Raw genomic sequence first — 17,609 nt, 5'->3', positions numbered from 1 at the left:
TCATGAGGCTCTTCATTCTGCTCTCCTTGACTGTCTTTTCAGGTAAGAGATAGGGAAGGAACATCTCCAGCCCTCCAAGCTTCCCAGAGACTATACATTTTCTTTTCCTTTCCTACCTGGAGTTCTTGCTTATTAGAGCAAACCACCTAAGGAGTGGGATGGGAAAATAAAAGGAGGTGGAAATAGATCTTGTCTAAATTAGTCCTTTTTCTTTGATCTGATGAAGGGGTTGTGGGGGAATTTGAAGCCCTCAGCTAAAATGAGGGGTCTGGATTCTCTCTCTCAGTTTAAGTTTCCCCTTCCTTTCCCCTTTCTCCCCTTAAAAACATTTGTGCTAATATATGAGGACGGGACTTTCCACTTACTGTCCATGCCTGACCCCAAAGATGAGACTCAGAGGACCGGGCTGGCCCCAGCTCTGCCACTGTCCAGGCTTGTGACCTTTGAAAGTCACTGCACCTCTCTGAGTCAGTGTTCAGGCCAGTAAACTGAGTATCACACAATCTTTCTTATGGGGTCCATCTGAGAACAAAATATCATACCATGTCAAATGATATCAAGGATGTGAGCCTGCTTTGTAGGCTGGTCACACCCACTGTGAGCTACACTTGAGGCAGCATTTGAGGAGGCCCCAGTGCACATCTGGAAGGCTGAGGGGTGGTCTCTGTTGCCCATCTCGTCTCCTTGGTCAGACACTTCCCCAGCCACTATCATGCTGGATGTGAAGTACACGACTTCCTTATTATGCAACATCCTGAGATGACAGATGTGCCCACACTGGTCTGGTATGGAGGAAACATGAAGTTCTTAGCCCCTGAGGACAGATAGAACCAGACATCTCTGTTTTCAGCCCTATACATCCATCAGAAACCTCTAAACCTCCTTACTTTCTTTTTCTATAATTATTTTCTTTTTTTGTGGTACGCGGGTCTCTCACTGTTGTGGCCTCTCCCTTTGCAGAGCACAGGCTCCGGACGCGCAGGCTCAGCAGCCATGACTCAAGGGCCCAGCCGCTCCGTGGCATGTGGGATCTTCCCGGACCGGGGCACGAACCCATGTCCCCTGCATCAGCAGGTGGACTCTCAACCACTGCGCCACCAGGGAAGCCCTATTTTCTATTTTTTTAAATTTTATTGAAGTATATTTGATTTACAATGTTGTGTAGTTTCAGGTGTACAGCAAAGTGATTCAGTTATACACATATATATATTTTCAGATTTTTTTCCATTATAGATTATTACAAGATACTGAATATAGTTCCCTGTGCTATACAGTAGGTCTTTGTTGTTTAGCTATTTTACATATAGTAGTGTGTATCTGTTAACCCCAAACTCCTAATTTATTCCTCCCCCTGCCCTTTCCCCTTTGGTAGCCATAAATTTGCTTTCTATGTCTGTGAGTTTGTTTCTGTTTCAAACCTCCTTACTTTCTTCTCGAGGATACCAAGGTGGAGTGGGGGGCTAGGGTCAGAGGATATACTAACAGGAAGCCTCAGGCTCTTCTACCCTCCCCTGCAAGCAACATGAGAAGCCGCCTAAATTCGTGCAGAGGGGGAGATGTATTTTACCCGGTCTTAGGCCAGGGAAGACGTCTTCTCCAGGGTTGCTGTATTAGTCTGCTAGGCCTCCTGTAACAACCACAGACTGTGTGGCTTATACAACAGAAATTTGTTTCCTTACAGTGATGGAGGCCAGAAGTCCAAGATCAAGGTGTTGGCAGGTTTGGTTTCTCCTGAGGTCTCTCTCCTTGGCTTGCAGAGGGCCGCCTTCTCACTGTGTCCTCACATGGTCATCACTCTGTTGTCTGTGTCCTAATCTTTTTTATTAGGGCACCGGTCAGATTGGATTAGGGCACATCCTAACAACCCTATTTTAACTTAATTACCTCTTTAAAGGTTCTAAATCCAAAGGTAGTCACATTCTATAGTACTGGGTAGTTAACACTTCAACATATAAATTTTAGGGGGACACTATTCAGCCCATAACAGTTGCCAACCCCAAAGCAGGCAAAAATCGGCCTCCAATGCTTTAATTAATTTTCCTCCAGGGTGCAGGAACTACAATGTGTTTAAAAGAACAATAGTGTTTGTCTATGTGTGTTTTCACAGATGCTATGGTCATGGACGAAAAGGTCAAGGAAGGTTTTGTGCTGGACACAGCTTCTGCCATCTGCAACTACGATGCCCACTAAAAGGACCACCCCAAATACTGGTGCCGAGGCTATTTCCGGGACTATTGCAACATCATCGCCTTCACCCCCAACAGCACTGACCGTGTGGCCCTGAGGGACACAGGAAACCAGCTTATTGTCACTGTGTCCTGCCTGACCAAGGAGGATACGGGCTGGCACTGGTGCAGCATCCAGTGGGACTTTGCCAGGGATGACATGGATTTTACAAAGCTGGTTGTCACTGACAACAGAAGAGCCCTGGCCAACAATTTTTGGTCTGGGAGAGGTAAGAGCCTGTTGGGGGTCCAGCTGCAGGTAACCCACAGCAGTGCATGTTAGCTGGTGTGGTAAATACTTAGAGAGCAACAACTCGGGCTCCCCCTAGGTTCTCTGGGGTAACCTGGCCTCTCCTTCCCTCCATAGTAGGATAGCTGCTGCTGCTGCTGACAACTGACTTGGAATTTGGGGACGAGGAGGGTCCATTGCCCTGGGGTGCTCTTGGCACCTCTCTCCCCTCACAGCCATCTGGCAGATGGAACTTGGGAGGCTGACAGGTGCGAGAGCATTGCCTTGCAGGTCTAGAATCTTGAAGGTTCACTTCTTGAGGCGTGACTGAGGCTGTAAAAAGTGGTCTAAGGGCTCCCCTGGTGGCGCAGTGGTTGAGAGTACACCTGCCGATGCAGGTGACGCGGGTTCGTGCCCCGGTCCAGGAAGATTCCACATACCGCAGAGCAGCTGGGCCCGTGAGCCATGGCTGCTAAGCCTGCGCGTCTGGAGCCTGTGCTCCGCAATGGGAGAGGCCACAGCAGTGAGAGGCCCGCATACCGCAAAAAAAAGAAAAAAAGAAAAAAAAAAAAAGTGGTCTAAGCACCCAGACAAGCACCCTCAAAAACTGTCCACTTAAATAATTTCATAATTTACAGGGATAAATATGGTCCAAGAGGTCAGTGCTTTCTTTTAAGGAGTACAGTTTGCACCAGGAGGCTGCCGGAAGGGTGTGGGTGGAGCAGCCTGGAGGGGTAAGTCTGTATAAGCCAGTGTGTTGCTCCTTTGGGCCCGGGCGAAGGCATAGGGTCTCCAGATGCTCCCCCAAATCCTTCTGTCCAATGCTGAAAACCTGTCTCAGGCACACTGCTTATGGAAAGTACTATCTTTCTTTTCTTCTTCTTTTCCTCCAGTGACTTCTCATTATTTCCATTTCTAGAAGGGATGCCTTTTTCTAGTGCAATCCAGAGCACAGTGTCAGTAGGAAAACAGAGGACTTAAGGGAAGCTCCGGGAAGCCTCCTCCTGGTGCTAGAGGGCCTTGCTCACACTTGACCAACTGGTTATTTGTTCAGCAAGCCTCTTACTGAATGTGTGATACCCTTCACGCCTGCAGCGTTTCTACTTTGTGTGGTTCTGCTTTTACTTAACTGTGTAGTCTGTCCTGAGTTTTAGGCTCAGGATGAGAGAAGTCCCACCTAAGTGTGCTCCTTAGTTTAAATGAAACACAGACACACACCCCACACCCCAGTCTTATCACAGGTGGCAATGTGGGTGACCATAGTGGCCCTTCTCCCGTTGGGTTTTGGTGGCTGTCAGAAGCACGATGTGGCAACTATGTTACCTACTGATCAGTTCCTTAAGGATAAGACTGGCACTCAGCCTGGCACTCTCTAACCACAGGCCATATCTAGTCAACACAGCGCCTTTGTGCAAATCTGGAAAAGATGCCCCTTCCTCCAGGTGCATGGAGCCCAGTGGCAAGGTGCATGGCTTGGCAAACGAGTATATGGGCTGGATTACAGCCCTGCTTGTTCCCTCCACCTCTGCCCTGTGCAGGGCACCCATAAACAGCTGGACTTGACCCAGCAGTCACCCAGGGCACTAATTCTCTGGAGACTGAGGGAATGACAGGCAGAGGTGCAGAGATGCAGAAGGCAAAGGAAGGGCCTGGGGATGGGCCTTATTTGACTCTCAACAAATCCTTTCTGACACAGACCTATCAGGCAACAAGAATAGAAGCTGCGGTTCTTCCAAAGTTGTCCACAAGGCAGATCAATCCAGGTGAGTCATGACCTTAGGAGACAAGCAGACTTTGGGTGGGCAGTAACAACACAGCATGACGGTGGGTTTGCACCTGCTCCTTTTCAGCAGTGTATTGTTTCTCTTCCTGAACTGTCTTCAGTGTGACTATTTGCTTCCTTTCAAAAGAATATAGTTTAGGACTCTTGATCACAAGCAGCAAGAATGCTCTCTGGCTATTTTAACTAAAGGAGGAAATTCTTCATAAGGAGAGAGCAATGGCTGATGAAATGAGAGGGCAGGGATGTGATAGCCCTGAGAAAGTGTCTGAATGTCATCAGGATTTATCTCCATCTCTAATCTGCTCCGCTTATGTGTGTGTGCTTCCTCTCTCTCTCCCCACTACCCTTTTATATTTCATTTTTGCCATAGGAGAAGATAATCCATTTCTAGCTGCCGAGTTTATTTTTCCCCTGTTCAAGAGACTCGCCAGCCTGAGACTGCATCCTCCCACTTCCAGTCCCATGTTAGTTCCCGAGGAGGGGGCTGGGCCCAGCTTGGTCAGACACCCACCCCAGGTCCAATCAAGTGTGGTCTGGAGGAGACGGGTGCTCTGAAGGAATCCAGGTTGCCAGGCATTGCTGGAACTGGGCAAGAGCAGGGGCAGGGAGAGGGGACGGGTCCCAGAAAAGGGGATCCTGAGCAGAGAACCAAAAGATGGTGTCTTCCAAGGGACACGGATTGTGTCTGATTCCTTCCAGGATGACCATTCCCATCATCTGCATGCTGAGCACGGGCTTGGGGACCATCTCTATCATCAGTCATTTGTCCAGAAGAAGGAGAGGCCAAATGAGTAGAAGGGGTAGGTAGCAGTTGGGGTGGTGTGGGTGGGAATTGGGGAAAATGAAAGGGGTCAAGGAACAGCTTTCAAATGGGTGAATGTGACCCTCTTCTTTTTGCCTGGACCCCTGGAATCCCGTGCCGCCTGCCCATGGGCTAGGGGCAATTCTGTTTCACGGTGACAAATGCTCTCTGAGAGGTGGCAGAGAGAGCACTGTAACCCTCATAAGTGGAGATGTGTGTAGACCAGCGAGGAGGGAGGCTGAGACGTCAGAGGAGCTTCTGGGGCCCCTGGGTAAGCAGGCATAGAAAGGTCTCCTTGAGAAGAAGGGTCAGGATCAGAAGAGGACAGGCCCAAGGGCCTCAGGCCCAGCCTTGAGCCGTGGGAGGAGAGGCCTTTCAGCTTTGTGCCTCCTTCTGCCCTTGGGCGATTGCAGGTAAAGCCCTAGCCAGAAGCCAGAAAAGCAGCCAAGCTTCCTCTGTGGTCCCCACGCTTCCGGTAAGTTCCCTCCTTGACTCTTCTATCCTGGGCCCTGTGCCCACCACTCCCTGGTCTGTAGGGCACCCTATTCCTAAATAGAAGAAGGCCACCCTGTGGTGAATTGGCTAACCTCTCAAGTGGACACAGGGTAGAGAGAGCATCACAGACAAGTGCCACTGTTTGTCTAATAGGTTTTTTATTGTTTTCTTTTTATGCTCAGAAGCCACAGAAATACCTTGGGCAATGGAGAGACTGTAGGCATAATTACAAAACAGACTCCAACCTCCTCTGGGTATGGAAATGTAGGAAACAACATTTTAGAGAATGAGAGAACACAAACCAGAAACACCTGTTAACGAAACACAGGGTCTACAGCCAGACAAACCTGAAATCCAAAGCTAAGGCTGTGAGGCCTCATTCTCTGTCTGTGATAATTTGGCCCCGGGGGCAGAGCAGGAGTCCTAAGAAATCAAAGCAGTGGCTCCCATGGCATTTCTGGCCTTTTGCCGTTTAAGAGCTGTGGGAACTGTGGAGGTGGGGGATGCAGACAAGGCAACATCTCGCTTGGTTTTACCCAAGACCTCTCCCTTTGGGACACAATTTGAGTCTAGGTTTTTGCAAAACCCATTGTCACTTCCTTAAGGCATGACCCTGGGAAACTTGTTACTTCTCTGGGCCTGTTTTCTTCTCTATCAATTGAGGACCCCATACTCCCCAGGATTTTTTACTAATTCACTCATTCATTCATTCATTCAATAAACAAGGACCAGATTCTGGGGTACACAGCTGAGCCAAAGAAATAGCATCTGTCTTCATGGAGCATATAATGTAGAGTGGGAAGTAGGCAAGCCATCTCAGACACACACACACACACACACACACACACACACACACACACACACGTGAGATCATCAACTAGAGTAAGTACTCTGAAGGAGAGATGCGTGGTGCTACGCAAGTTGAAGCAAAGGCACCCAACCCTGTTCTTTTTTAGCAAGGAGTTGTACAACTTGGTTTAGCCACGGCCTGCTTCCTCACACTCAGGCCATGGGAACGTGACAGCCGCAATCAGGGTCCTTTATGGGCTCTGAAGGAGTCCAGCTGCATTCACGTCACCAGAGCCTGGTGAGAGGTGAACACAGGCCCCACGCACCAAGCTTTCCTGCTGACTGAGGGATGACCTTTAAAGGCATGACGTCTGATTTCCACCCTGAAAACAAACTTCGGTGTTTGGTCTCCATGGAGCACCCATGACAGAGTTTGCCACTTTTGCTGCAGAAACACCCAGCAGAAGTAGGCAACAAATCTCAACTCAATTTTCCTTTTCTGTTTCCAACAAAGTAGACGACTCTTTGAAGCCCCTCTCTCATGTCCTGACTCCAAAGGCAATGGCTCATACTGAACAGATGGATCTGAAGATTTCTTTTATTTAGTTGAAAAATAAAATGATGCTGCAATAGAGTCACCATGACAACTGGCCCACATCTTGGGGACTGATTCTGATCTCAGGCATTCGAAGGCCCCTCTAACCTTGCCAGCTATCATTTGCAGTTACGTAAGAACGGTGGCAGCCAGAGGGGCTGTGCTAGGCCACGCCTAAGCAAGGCCACGGTCGGATAACATCTCAAGATCTTAGTTCTCACGCACTCGGCTTGTCAGAGGTGAAGAAAAGGGCCAGATCTTGGTCAGAGGGCCAGGAGATCACTTGTGTTGTATTCCTTAGCCAATAAATTTCTGACCCAGTGTTGAATGAACTCCAAGGTATGACTAACTTCTCTCAGGATATCACTGGGAGAGTATTTCTGGAAAAGTTTCTTTTAAAGTATAGTATTCCAATTTACTTCTGAATTGGTATTACATGCTGTTCTACCCAAAGAAAGGGAGAGAGGCTAAATCAGGGGTTCTTAGGTTCTCTTGGCTCGAAGACTGTCCTGTATGGGAAACTGCCACTAGACTGAATGCATACCTGCTTCTGATCAGCGAGAAACCAAGGTGTGATAAATTAAGAGAAATATTCATTCACATCAGGAAACACAAATCAATACGGGGGCATCAGCAGTTGTGGGTGCAGGTGAGGTGATACTGTCATTAATGCCAGAATTACCCAAACTCTTAGCTCCTACATGAATGTCTGCACCCTCTCTTCCCGTAGAGTGTCTCTCCTGCTATTTCAGACCCTGGCGGCTCCCCACCACTGCCTCTGTTGCCCTCATAAAAACCCTGCTCTTCCAGTCTCTTCTGGTAGGGTGCTGGCCGGTCTCTGCACTCAGGACACTCAGTTGCCCTCTGGTCTGAGCAGGGCTGGGACAGGGTTCTGCACATGCCCTGCACGTGTAGGTCCAGGCTCTCACTCACTCGTTTATGAGCACAGTTCCTTCAGCTTCCACCCTAAACCCTCTCTCCATAGGTAGGGAACTCAAAGCTACTCAGAACCCTGATGGGGAGAGGAGGGAGTGTGGATGCCACTCCATTGCTGCCATCCTCCGTGTTCCCACACAGCTGGCCCCCTCCCTCCCAGAGTCTCAGATCAAGCAACATCAAAAGTGCTGTCTCTCAAATGCAAATCAAAACTACAATGAGGTATCACCTCACACCGGTCAGAATGGCCATCATCAAAAAATCTACAAACAATAAATGTTGGAGAGGGTGTGGAGAAAAGGGAACCCTCTTGCATTGTTGGTGAGAATGTGAATTGATACAGCCACTATGGAGAACAGTATGGAGGTTCCTTAACAAACTACAAATAGAACTACCATATGACCCAGCAATCCCACTACTGGCCATATACCCTGAGAAAACCATCATTCAAAAAGAGTCATGTACCACAATGTTCATTGCAGCTCTATTTACAATAGTCAGGACATGGAAGCAACCTAAGTGTCCATAGACAGATGAATGAATAAAGAAGATGTGGCACATATATACAACGGAATATTACTCAGCCATAAGAAGAAACGAAATTGAGTTATTTGTAGTGAGGTGGACGGACCCAGAGTCTGTCATACAGAGTGAAGCAACTCAGAAAGAGAAAAACAAATACCGTATGCTAACACATATATATGGAATCTAAAAAAAATTTTTTAAAAATGGTTCTGAATAACCTAGGGGCAGGACAGGAATAAAGACACAGATGTAGAGCATGGACTTGAGGACACGGGGAGGGGGAAGGGTAAGCTGGGACGAAGTGAGAGAGTGGCATGGACTTATATACACTACCAAATGTAAAATAGCTAGCTAATGGGAAGCAACCGCATAGCACAGGGAGATCAGCGCAGTGCTTTGTGACCACCTAGACGGGTGAGATAGGGAGGGTGGGAGGGAAACGCAAAAGGGAGGAGATATGGGGATATATGTATATGTATAGCTGATTCACTTTGTTATACAGCAGAAACTAACACACCATTGTAAAGCAATTACACTCCAATAAAGATGTTTTAAAAAAAAAAAGTGCTGTCTCTCGCCTCAGCCACAAAACAACCCCAATCCTTCCCCTGTGGCCATGTATTAAATTTGCATAAAGAAGCCACTAGCCCACCAGTTCTGCAAATAGCAATCCAGTCTGGGCTGGCCTTGTACACTGGATGTACAAGTTGGCTTGTACATCCCACTACACAAGGCAAGATAGTAGACAGCAATATTCCACAACAGATGAAGACATCCATAGACGTCTTGGAAGATTTACACTTACTTATCTGGAAAACTATTTCCCCTGAGAATCCTACAGGTTTGCTCTGGTTCCATGATCCAGCATCCACAACCATGTTTCTTCCCACACCAAGCAAAGACTTGTTGAATCTGTGGTCAATTATTTAATTACTCATTTCCTCTTCCAGCAAGGCTAGTCACGCACCAGTTTTCATGATAAAGAGACAAAAAAACAAGACTTTGTAAATACAAGGCTGTGCTATTAAAACTGGGAAGCTTCAAAAAAACAGAGGGAAGAGCAATTAATCTGATATTTCACGTATTGTGTGGCCATAGGACGATGTTTACATCTCCTCTTGCAGCTGTTCATAAGGTACTGGCCCTGAACTGGAAAGCTGATGTGGCTTCTAGCTTCAATGTTGGTAGAATTGTTTTGATGTCGGCTCAGAGTTTCAGCTGAAACTGAGAGAGTCCTACCCAAGGATGCGCACCACAGCCAGCCGGGGGAGAAGGGCATTCCTGGCGCTCTGCTGACCTTGTGTGGCTGGCTGCACTGCGGGTGGTGATGGGGGCTCATTTATCAACTCTGTCTTCCTCTGTCTTCCCCTCCATATCCAGCTGTCAGGAGTAGCTGCTCCATCTCAGAGTGAACATGCTCTCTCGAACACATCCCCTGGCTTTACCTTTCTAGTTTCTCTGCCACTATACGTACTCTGGGACAACTTGGGGTGGAGGCAAGATGCAAGGAATTTGAAGTGAGAGGACTCGATTTAAATTTTGTTCTGCCACTTACTAGCTGGGAGACATTGGGTAAATTATGTCATCTCTCTTTGCACTTTAATTTCCTTACCTTGGTATTCAAAAATATTACTTATGTTTTTTTAAGAGAGATTCGTGGAGGGAGCTTCCTTCCCCATGGACTGAGCTCCACTGCGGGGACACTCCTCAGTGACACCCCAGCGGAGGTGGAGTGGTCTGTCTGATGAGTGAGTCTGGAGGTAGGAACCAGGTGTGCCTACTCTGCCCTTCCTCTTCATTTTTTTTTTTTTGAATTTTATTTCTTTTTTTTATACAGCAGGTTCTAACTCGTTATCTATTTTATACATATTAGGGTATATACGTCAATCCCAATCTCCCAGTCATCCCACCACCTGCCCCTGCCCCCGCGCTTTCCCCCCTTGGTGTCCGTACATTTGTTCTCTATACCTGGGTCTCTACTTCTGCCTTGCAAACCGCTTCCTCTGTACCATTTTTCTGGATTCCACATATATGCGTTAATGTACCATATTTGTTTTTCTCTGACTTACTTCACTCTGTATGACAGTCTCTAGGTCCATCCATGTCTCTGCAAATGACCCAGTTTCACTCCTTTTTATGACTGAGTAATATTGCATTGGGTATATATGTACCACATCTTCTTTAATCCATTCGTTTGTTTACAGGCATTTAGGTTGCTCCCATGACCTGGCTATTGTAAATAGTGCTGCAATGAACATTGGTGTGCATGTGGCTTTTTGAATTATGCTTTTCTCTGGATATATGCCCTGTTGTGGGATTGCTGGGTCATATGGTAATTCTATTTTTAGTTTTTTAAGGAACCTCCATACGGTTCTCCATAGTGGCTGTATCAATTTACATTCCCACCAACAGTGCAAGAGGGTTCCCTTTTCTCCACACCCTCTCCAGTATTTGTTGTTTGTAGATTTTCTGATGATGCCCATTCTAACTGGTGTGAGGTGATACCTCATTATAGTTTTGATTTGCATTTCTCTAATAATTAGTGATCCTGTGCAGCTTTTCATGTTCCTCTTGGCCATCTGTATGTCTTCTTTGGAGAAATGTCTATTTAGACCTTCTGCCCATTTTTTGATTGGGTTGTTTGGTTTTTTAATATTGAGCTGCACGAACTGTTCATATATTTTGGAGATTAATCCTTTGCCCGTTGATTTGTTTGCAAACATTTTCTCCCGTTCTGAGGGTCGTCTTTTCATCTTGTTTAGAGTTTCCTTTGCTGTGCAAAAGTTTTTAAGTTTCATTAGGTCCCATTTGTTTAGTTTTGTTTTTATTTCCATTACTCTAGGAGGTGGGTCAAAAAAGATCTTGCTGTGATTCATGTCAAAGAGGGTTCTTCCTATGTTTTCCTTTAGGAGTTTTATAGTGTCTGGCCTTGTGTTTAGGTCTTTAATCCATTTTGAGTTTATTTTTGTATATGGTGTTAGGGAGTGTTCTAATTTCATTCTTTTACATGTGACTGTCCAGTTTTCCTTGCACCACTTATTGAAGAGACTGTCTTTTCTCCATTGTATAGCCTTGTTTCCTTTTTCATAGATTAATTGACAATAAGTATGTGGGTTTATTTCTGGGATCTCTATGCTGTTCCATTGATCTAAATTTCTGTTTTTGTGCCAGTACCATGTTGTCTTGATTACTGTAGCTTTGTAGTATAGTCTGAAGTCAGGGAGTCTGATTCCTCCAGCTCCGTTTTTTTCCCTCAAGATCGATTTGGCTATTTGGGGTCTTCTGTGAATCCATACAAATGTTAAGATTTTTAAATTCTAGTTCTGTAAAATATGACATTGGTAATTTGATAGGGACAGCATTGAATCTGTAGATTGCTTTGGGTAGTATAGTCATTTTCACAATATTGATTCTTTCAATCCAATAACATGGTATATCTCTCCATCTGTTTGTGTCATCTTTGATTTCTTTCATCAGTGTCTTATAGTTTTCTGAGTACAGGTTTCTTACCTCCTTAGGTAGCTTTATTCCTAGGTATTTTATTATTTTTGTTGCAATGGTGAATGGGATTGTTTCCTTAATTTCTGTTTCTGATCTTTCGTTGTTAGTGTATAAGAATGCAAGAGATTTCTGTGCATTAATTTTATATCCTGCAACTTTACCAAATTCATTGATTTGCTTTAGTAGTTTTCTGTTGGCATCTTTAGGATTATCTATATATAGTATCATGTCATCTGCAAACAGTGACAGTTTTACTTCTTCTTTCCAATTTGTATTCCTTTTATTTCTTTTTCTTCTCTGATTGCCATGGCTAGGACTTCCAAAACTATGTTGAATAATAGTGGTGAGAGTGGACATCCTTGTCTTGTTCCTGATCTTAGAGGGAATGCTTTCAGTTTTTCACCATTGAGAATGATGTTTGCTGTGGATTTGTTGTATATGGCCTTTATTATGTTGAGGTAGGTTTCCTCTCTGCCCACTTTCTGGAGAGTTTTTTTTTAATCAAAATTGGTGTTGAATTTTGTCAAAACTTTTTTTGCATCTATTGAGATGATCATATGGATTTTATTCTTCAATTTGTTAATATGGTGTATCACATTGATTGATTTGGATATATTGAAGAATCCTTGTATTCCTGCAATAAATCCCACTTGATCATGGAGTATGATCCTTTTAATGTGTTGTTTGATTCTGTTTGCTAGTATTTTGTTGAGGATTTTTCCCTCGATATTCATCAGTGATATTGGTCTGTAATTTTCTTTTTTGTAGTATCTTTGTCTGGTTTTGGTATTAGGGTGATAGTGGCCTTGTAGAATGAGTTTGGGAGTGTTCCTTCCTCTGCAATTTTTTGGAAGAATTTGAGAAGAATGGGTGTTAGCTCTTCTCTAAATGTTTGATAGAATTCACCTAAGAAGCTATCTGGTCCTGGACTTCTGTGTGTTGGAAGATTTTTAATCACAGTTTCAATTTCATTACTTGTGATTGGTCTGTTCATGTTTTCTATTTCTTCCTGGCTCAGTCTTGGAATTTGTCCATTTCTTCCAGGTTGTCCATTTTATTGGCATAGAGTTGCTTGTAGTAGTCTCTTATGATGCTTTGTATTTCTGCAGTGTCCGTTGTAACTTCTCCTTTTTCATTTCTAACTCTATTGATTTGAGTCCTCTCCCTCTTTTTCTTGATGAGTCTGGCTAACGGTTTATCAATTTTGTTTATCTTCTCAAAGAACCAGTTTTAGTTTTACTGATCTTTGCTATTGTTTTCTCTTTTTTAAAATTAATTAATTTATTTATTTATTTTTGGCTGCCTTGGGTCCTCGTTGTTGTGCGTGGGCTTTTCTCTAGCTGTGGTGAGCGAGGGCTACTCTTGGTTGTGGTTAGGGGGCTTCTCATTGCAGTGGCTTCTCTTGCTGTGGAGCACGGGCTCTAGGCGTGTAGGCTTCAGTAGTTGTGGTATGTGGGCTCAGGTTGCCTATCTCCACTTCATTTAGTTGTTTTTCTGGGGTTTTATCTTGTTCCTTCATCTGGTACATAGCCCTCTGCCTTTTCACCTTGTCTCTCTTTCTATGAATGTGGATTTTGTTCCACAGGCTGTAGAATTCTAGTTCTTCTTCTTTTTTTTTAACATCTTTATTGGAGTATAATTGCTTTACAATGGTGTGTTATTTTCTGCTTTATAACAAAGTGAATCATCTATACATATACATATGTTTCCATATCTCTTCCCTCTTGCATCTCCCTCCCTCCCACCCTCCCTATCCCACCCCTCTAGGTGGTCACAAACCACCGAGCTGATCTCCCTGTGCTATGCGGCTGCTGCCCACTAGCTATCTATTTTACATTTGGTAGTGTATATATGTCCATGCCACTCTCTCACTTTGTCACAGCTTATCCTTCGCCCTCCCCATTACCTCTCTTGTAGGTGTGTGTCTTTATTCCCGTCTTACTCCTAGGTTCTTCATGACTTTTTTTTTTCTTTGATTCCATATATATGTGTTAGCATACGGTATTTGTTTTTCTCTTTCTGACTTACTTCACTCTGTATGACAGACACTAGGTCCATCCACCTCACTACAAATAACTCAATTTTGTTTCTTTTTATGGCTGAGTAATATTCCATTGTATATATGTGCCACATCTTCTTTATCCATTCATCCAATGATGGACACTTAGGTTGCTTCCATGTCCTGGCTATTGTAAATAGAGCTGCAATGAATATTTTGGTACATGACTCTTTTTTTTTTTTTTTTTTTTGTGGTACGCGGGCCTCTCACTGTTGTGGCCTCTCCCGTTGCAGAGCACAGGCTCCGGACACACAGGCTCAGAGGCCATGGCTCACAGGCCCAGCCACTCCGCGACATGTGGGATCTTCCCGGACCGGGGCACGAACCCGTGTCCCCTGCATTGGCAGGTGAACTCTCAACCACTGCGCCACCAGGGAAGCCCCTACATAACTCTTTTTGAATGATGGTTTTTTAAGGTATATGGCCAGTAGTGGGATTGCTGGGTTGTGTGGTAGTTCTATTTGTAGTATTTTAAGGAACCTCCATACTGTTCTCCATAGTGGCTGTATCAATTTACATTCCCACCAACAGTGCAAGAGGGTTTCCTTTTCTCCACACCCTCTCCAGCATTTATTGTTTCTAGAGTTTTTGATGATGGCCATTCTGACCAGTGTGAGATGATATCTCATTGTAGTTTTGATTTGCATTTCTCTAATGATTGTTGAGCATTCTTTCATGTGTTTGTTGGCAATCTGTATATCTTCTTGGGAGAAATGTCTATTTAGGTCTTCTGCCCATTTTTGGATTGGGTTGCTTGTTTTTTTGTTATTGAGCTGCATGAGCTGCTTGTAAATTTTGGAGATTAATCCTTTGTCAGTTGCTTCACTTGCAAATATTTTCTCCCATTCTGAGGGTTTCTTTTGGTCTTGTGTATGGTTTCCTTTGCTGTGCAAAAGCTTTGAAGTTTCATTAGGTCCCATTTGTTTATTTTTGTTTTTATTTCCATTTCTCTAGGAGGTGAGTCAAAAAGGATCTTGCTGTGATTTATGTCATAGAGTGTTCTGCCCATGTTTTCCTCTAAGAGTTTGATAGTGTCTGACCTTACATTTAGGTCTTTAGTCCATTTTGAGTTTATTTTTGTGTATGGTGTTAGGGAGTGTTCTAATTTCATACTTTTACATGTACTGTCCAGTTTTCCTTGCACCACTTATTGAAGAGGCTGTCTTTTCTCCATTGTATTGCTTTTGCTGTCTGCCCTCTGGTGGATGAGGCTATCTAAGAGGCTTGTGCAGGCTTCCTGATGGGAGGGACTGTTGGTGGGTAGAGCTGGGTGTTGCTCTGGTGGGCAGAGCTCAGTAAAACTTTAGTCTGCTGATGGGTTGGTCTGAGTTCTCTCCCTGTTTGTTGTTTGGCCTGAGGCAACCCAGCACTGGAGGCCACAGGCTCTTTGGTGGCGATAATGACGGACTCTGGGAGGGCTCACACCTAGGAGCACTCCCCAGAACATTTGCTGCCAGTGTCCTTGTCCCCACCCTGAGACACAGCCACCCCTTGCCTCTGCAGGAGACCCTCCAACATCAGCAAGTCTCCTATGGAGTCACTCCTATGGAGTCACTGCTCCTTCTCCCTGGGTCCCGATGTGCACACTACTTTGTGTGTGCCCTCCAAGATTAGAGTCTCTGTTTCCCCCAGTCCTGTCAAAGTCCTGCAATCAAATCCTGCCAGCCTTCAAAGCCCGATTCTCTGGGAATTCCTCCTCCCATTGCTGGATCCCCAGGTTGGGAAGACTGACGTGGGGCTCAGAACCCTCACTCCAGTGGGTGGACTTCTGTGTTATAAGTGTTCTCCAGTTTGTGCGTCACCCACTGAGCGGTTATGGGATTTGATTTTATTGTGATTGCGCCCCTCCCACCATCTCACTGTGGCTTCTCCTTTGTCTTTGGATGTGGGGTATCTTTTCCGGTGAGTTCCAGTGTCTTCCTGCCTATGATGGTCCAGCAGTTAGTTGTGATTCAGGTGCTCTCGCAAGGGGGAGTGAGCGCACGTCCTTCTACTCTGCCATCTTGAACCCATCTCCTTCCTCTTCATTTTTAAATCTCGTGTGCAGTTTTCAAAGAGCACATGGTCTCTTCTTCAGCTTCTGTGGGCAGGTGAGCCTCTGTTTGGGTTGCCGGGAGGAGCGGGGGCTCGCCGTGGTGCATGGAGTTCAGGGTTCTGAAGCCCACTTCTCGGCAGCCATGGTTTATGCTTATATTCTCCTATGTTTGTAATAAAGATACTATTTTGTTCTCCATCTCCTGAGTCCTCTTGTTTCTCAGTTGGTCTAGAATTCAGGTGGGAAATGTGAACACTAGGTATCAGGCTCCCTGAAAATCCTCAACAAGGTCAATGAAGAACTTCAAAAGTTACAAACATGTTTTTAAGGGAAAGCATAACTCCTCCCATCCCTGCCCCTCAGTCCCTCAGTTATCACGTTCCTCTCCCCTGGGGCAATTACTAAGATCAGTTAGTGGTGTTTTCTTTTAGAGACAGACTAAATAAATACAAATACAGGTGCAAACTCAGTAATAGTGTGTAACAGTGTGAACTCAGGCGAGTTGTTTGACCTCTCTGTGCCTCCATTTTTGTATCTGAAATGAGAATAATAATAACTGTAACCTCCTAGTGTTTTGTGGGGATTCCATGACCACACGCCAAGCGCTCAGAATAGTGATTGGAGTATAACAAGACTCATTAAGTTTTAGTCAGTTTGATGAATGCTGCAATTCAAATTACATAGGTCACTCCCCACATGTTTAAGTAGGATACATTCTTAGAAATAGAATTGGAAATGTTGTTAGCTGTTGCCAAAATGCCTTTCACAGTAGTTGTGTCAACTCAGTCTCCCACCAGTAGTATATGTGTGTCTTAGCTCCCCACAATCTTGCCCAAACGTTTTGTTAGCAAACTTTTTGAATTTTGCTAATCTTATTGATGAAAAATATCATCTAATTGTAGTTCTAATTATGATTTCTCTTAATATGAGTAAAGTTGAGTTTCTCTTCATATGTTTAATGGCATTTATATTTCCTTTTCTGTGACTAGCCCAACATTATCCATTGTCCTTTTTCTTTTCTATTGAGTTGTTGATTTTTTTCCCTGTTGATTTATAGGAACTCTTAATAGATTAAGAAGATCAGCCCTTTGTCTACAAGATGCTCTGCAAGTATTTTCCCAACATGTCATTTGTCTTTTGAATGTTACTTTGTAAGTAAAGCTAATTAGTCTTTTCTGGTTTATTGAACAGGTGTCCTGCATTCAAAGTCATGCTCCACTCTGTTGTTTTAAAAGTCCTCCCATATTTTCTTCCAGTACTTTTACGATTTTTAAAAAATTTTTTTGACACATCTGGAATTTTGATACAAGGAGTCAGATATAGATCTGATCTTATTCTCATCTACATGGTTACTTAATTGTCTCAACACCATTTATGAATAAACTAATTTCCCCCAAATGATTTGATATGCCATCTTCATCATACTCTAAACTTCCTCATGTGTTTTTGGTCTATTTCTGGTCTTGCTATTTTATCCCTTTATTTATTTATTCATGAACCATTAACATGTTTTAATTAGACATTCTTAAGAAAACAGTACTTTTAGTTAGCTGTTAAGGCCAGCCTTCCCATATTTTATTTGCTTATTTTTATGAATTTTCCTGGATTTGCTTTCTTTTTTATTGTTCACATAGG

Source organism: Stenella coeruleoalba (genome assembly GCF_951394435.1).
Source record: "Stenella coeruleoalba genome assembly, chromosome: 1".
NCBI lineage: Eukaryota > Metazoa > Chordata > Mammalia > Artiodactyla > Delphinidae > Stenella > Stenella coeruleoalba.
Note: the sequence above shows the minus strand (reverse complement) of the source record.